Raw genomic sequence first — 7500 nt, forward strand, 5'->3', positions numbered from 1 at the left:
GAATCTCTCTTGGTCTGCTACCTTCATCCACATCCACTCTCTTGAATCCTTTCTTCCGTCTCTCCCCCTCCTTCTACTTCTTCTCCTTTCCCCATTTCATCTTCTCATCCTCGTCTATTTTCTTGTCCTCCTCTTTCGTCTTTGTTCCTCTGTTCATTCTCCCTCCTTCATTTGCTCATCATATACATCCTTTATCTCCTCCTCCTTCTTTGCTTCCCTGTTATCTCACTCATTTCTTGCTCACATTTTAGTTCCTCCTCTTCTCATGTCACACGTTTCCCTCTCCTTCTCTTCCTTACAACTTACACTGATTCCTCCTCTCCCTCTTGTTTCCCTCCCTTTCTTCTTTACTCTCCTTGTCTTTCGTGTCATTAATTTCTGTTAGTTCTCCCTCTTATCCTGCTTCCCATTTTCTCTTCCCCTAGTTATTTACGGTTCCTCATCTTCTTTCTTCTCCTTTCCTCACTTCTCCCTCTCCATCACCAACCTCTCATTTTCTTACTCTTCCTACCTTGATGCGATTAACTTCTCCTCCTCCTCCTCCTCCTCCTCCTCCTCCTCCTCCTCCTCCTCCTCCTCTCTTCATCTAGTGTCAGGCATTTTCATTATAGAATGTTCAGCCATCACTCTTCCAGGAAGACTCTTTTTTTTAGTCTTGTATGATATGATCTGTGTGTGTGTGTGTGTGTGTGTGTGTGTGTGTGTGTGTGTGTGTGTGTGTGTGTGTGTGTGTGTGTGTGTGTGCGCGCGCGTGTGTGTGTGCGTGTGTGTGTGTGTGTGTGTGTGTGTGACTGCATTAACGAATTTGTCTAAGTTTTTTCTTAAATTAATTACCTATCGATTCTTTAAAACTATCATACTTTCAGTGGTCGTTCACAAAATCACATTCTCCTTCCTTATATACTTTTTTATCTTCCTATCTATCTACCTATCTATCTACCCATCTATCTGGCATGTTTGTCTATCTGGCTAGCTATCCATGTATTAGTTTATCTCTCCATCCTCTTCATTACATATTTACAACCTCCCCGGCTTGCTCTCCCTTCCAGCGAGCTACAGAAACACGACATTTATTTTCTCTCATTCACCATACCATCCAATTTACTACATATGACTACTGTATACAGCGTTCCCTTACGAGAGAGAGAGAGAGAGAGAGAGAGAGAGAGAGAGAGAGAGAGAGAGAGAGAGAGAGAGAGAGAGAGAGAGAGAGAGAGAAACGGATACGCATTTCCTTCACTAATTCTTAAACACTAAAATTCTTAATAGTTATGCCCTTTAACCCGAAACAATGCATCTGTTATCTATCTATTCTTTTCTGAAACCCTAAATTCCTTTCCTTTGTGAGTGAAGGATGAAAATAAGAATATCTATGCAAGTATACACGTTACTAGTATTAAATATTAGACCCCAGTCATTTTCTTGCCAAAGTCTCTTACATCTTTTCATGTCAAAATCATGTTAAAAATTCTTGTGATCCAGAAGAAACAAATTTAATGTCTCTCTCTCTCTCTCTCTCTCTCTCTCTCTCTCTCTCTCTCTCTCTCTGTTTACTTACTTTTCCATGTTAACTACAGTGCAAAGTTAATCATTTTTATTCTCTTCATTTTATATGCCTGCCCTTGCCAACTAAAAACGCAAAGTTCATCTCTTTTATTTTATCTTTTTCTATATCTACCCTTGTAAACTATAATAGAAAGTTGATGTCATGTTTCATCTTTACTTTGCCTGTCGATTCAGACTATACATGAGCCTGATGAGGATGATTCAAAGTACAACAAAAGCGGTAAAAGTATTAAAGAGATGCCTGTACCATACTCAACAACACCAGACATTACACCCCGCTCGAACAAGAAAACATACACAAAGAATTCTGGAGTCATATATACGAAGAAGAAGAACATAACAATGTAACCACTCAAACTGTTACGCAATTCATAGAAGACAACATACACAGAACAACACCACACAATACTGCTGACCCCAACAGACTTAACAATGACCTTTTCCTCACCACAAAAATCACCACAGCAGACACCAAAGGAATAATACAACACATAAAAAAGACTTGTCCCGGCAGCAGCGGCTTAAATAAGACAATTCTAATGAATTTGCCCAACATTGCAATATCAAACCTCACTAATATATTCAATACAGCACTATCAGCTGGATACTTCCCTTCTAAGTGGAAAAATGCATCTGTTAAATTAATACCAAAACCAGGAAAACCATCCACGAAACCAGAAAATTTCAGGCCTATATCCCTTTTAGAAGTACCAGGGAAAATTTTTGAAAGAATCATAAATTTCAGACTAAGAGACTTTCTTGAAATTCACCAACACTATCATCCAAATCAATTTGGTTGCCGCCGCGGCAAAGGGACAAACCAAGCCATCGCATTAATTACAGAATGCATTGCTCAATATAAAGCAGACAAAGGCCTATGTCATCTAATCGTGAGGGATATTAGTAAAGCTTTTGATAAAGTATGGATTCAAGGCCTAAAAACTAAATTCTGCATTTAGAACTCCCTACCCTAACAGAAAAAATTTCTTTGCTGCTTCCTAGATAATAGAGAAGCTAAAATCATAATAAACCAACATCAAGGTGACCCCTTCCAACTACATTGCGGTGTCCCTCAAGGTAGTGTACTATCCCCAACTTTATTTACAATGTACACAAAAGATCTTCCTCTCCCACGACACGGAATCACAATATCTTATGCTGACGATATCTCTCAAGTCATTGGATATCAAGGGAAATCAAAACAAATATAAAAATTAGAACAAAAAGAAATTAACCAAATAAATAACTTTGAAGAAAATGGAGAATTAAAACAAATATTAATAAATTCATTCCTATTTCTCTAAGGAACTATAAAACTGCGTCCCTAAACATTAATAACTCAGAAACTGAATTTAAAAATAAAGGCAAGGCACTTGGATTAAAAATAACTACTAATGGGTACTACTGCAATGTCAGAGAAAGAAAACTTCAAGGTGAAAAAGCTTTAAACCGATTAAAACGATTCAGACACCTTCCAATTCCAATTAAAATACACTTCGTTAAAGCCATAGCAATTCCCACTATTGACTATCCCCATACCAACACACGCACTAAGTAACGCCCAGATCTTAAAACTACAGAGAACCCAAAACAAAGCTATAAGATGGGCTACAGAACAAAGATATTCATACACATACAATACAAGACAATTACATGAACTCACAAACATAGATACTGTCAACATCAGACTCCACAAACAAGCAAGAAAAATATGGGAAACTCTACAATCTCAATAAAACAAAATCTACCAACAATTACAAGATAATGCAGAGAATATAATCCGATACAACAAGTTATTTCCCAGCAGTATCAAGAAACTTCAAGAAGATGACCCCTTACCTTTGTACACTTAAATATCTTAGCTAGCTAGAATCCAGTACTCACGATGTAAATATTCTGATTATAAAAATGTAATAAATGTGATGCAGCAGGGTGGATGGCCCACCAACTTTTACCCTAAAACTTTCCTTCATCACTTCCCCCACCTCTCCTTCTTCCCTATACTCTTCTCTTCTTCCTACTTTCCTAAAAAAAAAAAAAAAAAAAAAACTCACCCCACACACATCATCTCCACAGCGGCCTCCTTGTCCAAATTTATCCGTGTTGATTGTTTTGTATGAGTTGAAATGACCGACATGGACAACTCTCTGTCAAATTTGTGTCGCCTCCGTATCATTTCTGAATTGTACCCGTTCCATCCTAGTCGTGTTCGTATGTTGTGCGTATCATGTTTGTGTGTTAAATTCACGTCCGCGTCATAACCGTGTTGTAGCCGCGAGTGGCGTCCGACAGCCCTTGCCACGCCTGCCATTGAGTTCAGGCGAGAGATACAATGTTGTCTCTCACGAACGACAACTCAGTGGTGTCCGTGTCAGGTCCGTGAATGTGAAAGCGCAGCATTACTTTAACAAAATATACATGGAGGTAAACCTTAATGCAAGTAAAAAAAAGAAAACTTCCAGTATAAAAGAGCAGTACTTTTGTTTGATACTGGATATTACCTATGAAAAGCTCCTTAATTTCGCCGTGCATCGCTCAAACGATTGTATTTCCAGATGACACAAGAATAAAAGCCAGAAAGGAGTCGCATCAAAGCGGCCGGTAGCAACACACAGCTTAGGACAAGAGTCGACTTTACTGAATGCTCGTCAACCTCACCCAGCCGTGTAAAAATTCTTCCACAGCCCTTTATTTGCCTCGCCAGCTGGCTAATGTGTCTGACCTGCAGATACGTCAGTACATTTTCACAAATTTGCCTTTTTTCCATGTAAACCAAAGGTAAAATTCTGGTAAATCTCATAGAATGTAACGAGTATTGTACAGCCCTCCAAAATGAGTCTAATGATAAAAAATAAAATATGGCTGTATTAACGTACGTAACAATGAACCATATTATTCTAGCTACCAGCATAAATATTTTCGTTCGACAGGTATGGGCGTCATGCTGAAATAATGTCTATGTATCTATTTCAGTGCAACTCTGTTTATCTGTTTGCCTCTCTGCCTTTACAGTTTTCCAGCGTAGCGCCTCGACCACGTCCCGCCTCGCTCCCTCCACCTAGCCAAGGCTGTCTCATTTCCCCGCCCCATTACGCTAATTACACCCACCTACGATGAGGCTGCCTTAATATCCTTAGTCGTCTAATGTTTACGAACCTTCAGTGGTGCATTACTTACTGGTTTTCCGGCGCTGTGAGGGAAGAAAGCATAAAAAACAAAGCGGACGCAGGCACACTTCACATCACCGCCACTACGTAAACAAACTGGATGGACCGTACTGCTCACGGGACAAGAATTACGTGGACAGCGCAGAGGGACAGAAAATCCTTAATGGAGCTACTAGCCGCGAGTCCCGCTACTGTGGTGGCTGGAGCCCTGATATTGCATTGCGTTTCTTTATCACAGGGGGACGACATTATAACAACTGCATATCGTCCTGGGCTTAATGGTCTTAATGTTCGTTTCAGGAGTCCGGCATTGAGGACGGCAGCCATGTTGAGAACATCGACTAATTCTCATGACTCTCGAGAAAAGGTTTTTTTTTTTTTTCTTTTTATTATAACCGCGAAAAATTCTTTGGAGTGAATATAAATATACTTTTTTTCATATTACAGGGTTAATTTCACGATCTGGAGAAGCTCTGCGTGTGCCGCGCCTCCACGTCTCCAGCACCATGCAGGCCTGACGCAGCTCAACCTGAGTGGTATTTATGTCCAATTCTCACGAACTTGCTGAACCGAGCCAGGCAAAGAGAGAGAGAGAGAGAGAGAGAGAGAGAGAGAGAGAGAGATCTTTTCTATGTAATTAACTACAGGAATTATGTGTAATCGTATTATATAACTCATCTAACGGAGAATATAAAAGATAAGAAAGAAAAAAATGCATGACTCAAAGAGGGACAAGAAGGATGAGAGAGGAGACGCACGAGGAGGAGGAGGAGGAGGATGAAGAGGACAAGAGGTTCTATTCTGAAGGCAAAAAGTAGTTTCGTAGTTCCGGCGGTGTAATGCCTCAATTAAATATGAAAAAAAATTGCCCTAATTAAAACTACAGAAGAACAGAGACTCAAACACGCTCTCTCTCTCTCTCTCTCTCTCTCTCTCTCTCTCTCTCTCTCTCTCTCTCTCGTAGAAGTAGTAGTAGTAGTAGTAGTAGTAGTAGTAGTAGTAGTAGTAGTAGTAGTAGTAGTAGTAGTAGTAGTAGTAGTAGTAGTGGTAGTAGTAGTAGTAGTAGTAGTAGTAGTAGTAGTAGTAGTAGTAGTAGTAGCAGCAGCAGCAGTAGTAGTAGTAGTAGTGGCAGCAGCAGCAGCAGCAGTGGTGGTGGTGGTGGTAGTGGTACAACAGCAGTGGTGGTGGTGGTGGTGGTGGTGGTGGTGGTAGCAGTGGTGGTGGTGGTGGTGGTGGTGGTAGTAGTAATAGTAATATAACAATAGTAGCAGTAGTAGTAGTAGTAGTAGTAGTAGTAGTAGGAGCAGCAAGAATAAAAGTATACTATAGTATTGTAGTAGTAGTAGTACTAAAACAGTAGTAGTAGTAGTAGTAGTAGTAGTAGTAGTAGAAATGATAGTAGTAGTAGCATTAGCAGTAGTACCTGTTGTTGTTCTAATAGTAGTAGTAGTAGTAGTAGTAGTAGTAGTAGTAGTAGTAGTAGTAGTAGTAGTAGTAGTAGTAGTACCAGCAGCAGCAATAATAACATCAGCAGGAGATACAACAATAAAATTAATGGTATTTGCGTATTCAGAGTTACATTCTTTCAAAGGATAAGCAATAAATACTCATCTAATTGACTGCTGATCACCTCACTGCATTTAATTTTAGTAATTCACTCGCCTTTTTCATCTCACTTAAGAACTTTGTTTACGTGGTGTAGTTCTTTTGGGGGTCTCTGGTGGACCGTTATAAGTATAAGTAATTGTCACCTTGTGTAATTAAGTGATCCGTAATTGGGTTGTTAATCATGAAAGGAATGAAGTTACGTGATTGATGGTTCCCCGTAATGGCCTGATACGAGACACTAAGTTATGATGATAGCAATTACTGATGGATTTACAATTGCTTGATGACTATTACTATCACTACTACTACTACTACTAATATTACTACTACTACTACTACTGCTACCACTAACACTAACACTACTACTACTACTTTACTACTACTACTACTACTACTACTACTACTACTACTACTACTATTTCTACTTCTACTAATGATAATAACGATAATAATGATAATAATAACAACAATAATAATAATAATAATAATGATAATAATAATAATAATAATAATGATAATAATAATAATAATAATGATAATAATGATAATAATAATAGTAATGATGATAATAATAGTAACAATAATAATAATAATAATAATGATAATAATAGTAATAATAATAATAATAATAATAATAATAATAATAATAATAATAATAATAATAATAATAATGATAATAATAATAACAATGATAATAAAATAATAATAATAATAATAATAATAATAATAATAATAATAATAATAATAATAATAATAATAATGCTACTATTATAAACAATACTCTTGAGACTTCTCATCCCATCCCTCACTCAGTAATGCAAAAGACAAAAAAAAAAAGAATATGCAAAAAAAATAAAACACATGAGAAAAGCCTGTTTTTATTTTGATTTAGTTTACATTAGTTGAGTTGAGCCGTATTACTGATTCTTGCCATTATCACCACCATCACCACAACCACCATCACCACCACTGCTACTACTACTACTACTACACTGAACCCCTATGCATAAGTCAGAATTTCGAACAGTCCCGGAGACAAGACGGTGAGAGACAGCGGGACCAGCGGGACGAGAGGACAAGAGAACGAGGGAAGAAGGGGACAAGGCGACAGGCACCAGCGGTTGGTCTAATCTTAGCTTGGTGTAGCCTGGCCGCCGTC

The sequence above is a fragment of the Portunus trituberculatus genome, chromosome 24 (genome assembly GCF_017591435.1).
Source record: "Portunus trituberculatus isolate SZX2019 chromosome 24, ASM1759143v1, whole genome shotgun sequence".
NCBI lineage: Eukaryota > Metazoa > Arthropoda > Malacostraca > Decapoda > Portunidae > Portunus > Portunus trituberculatus.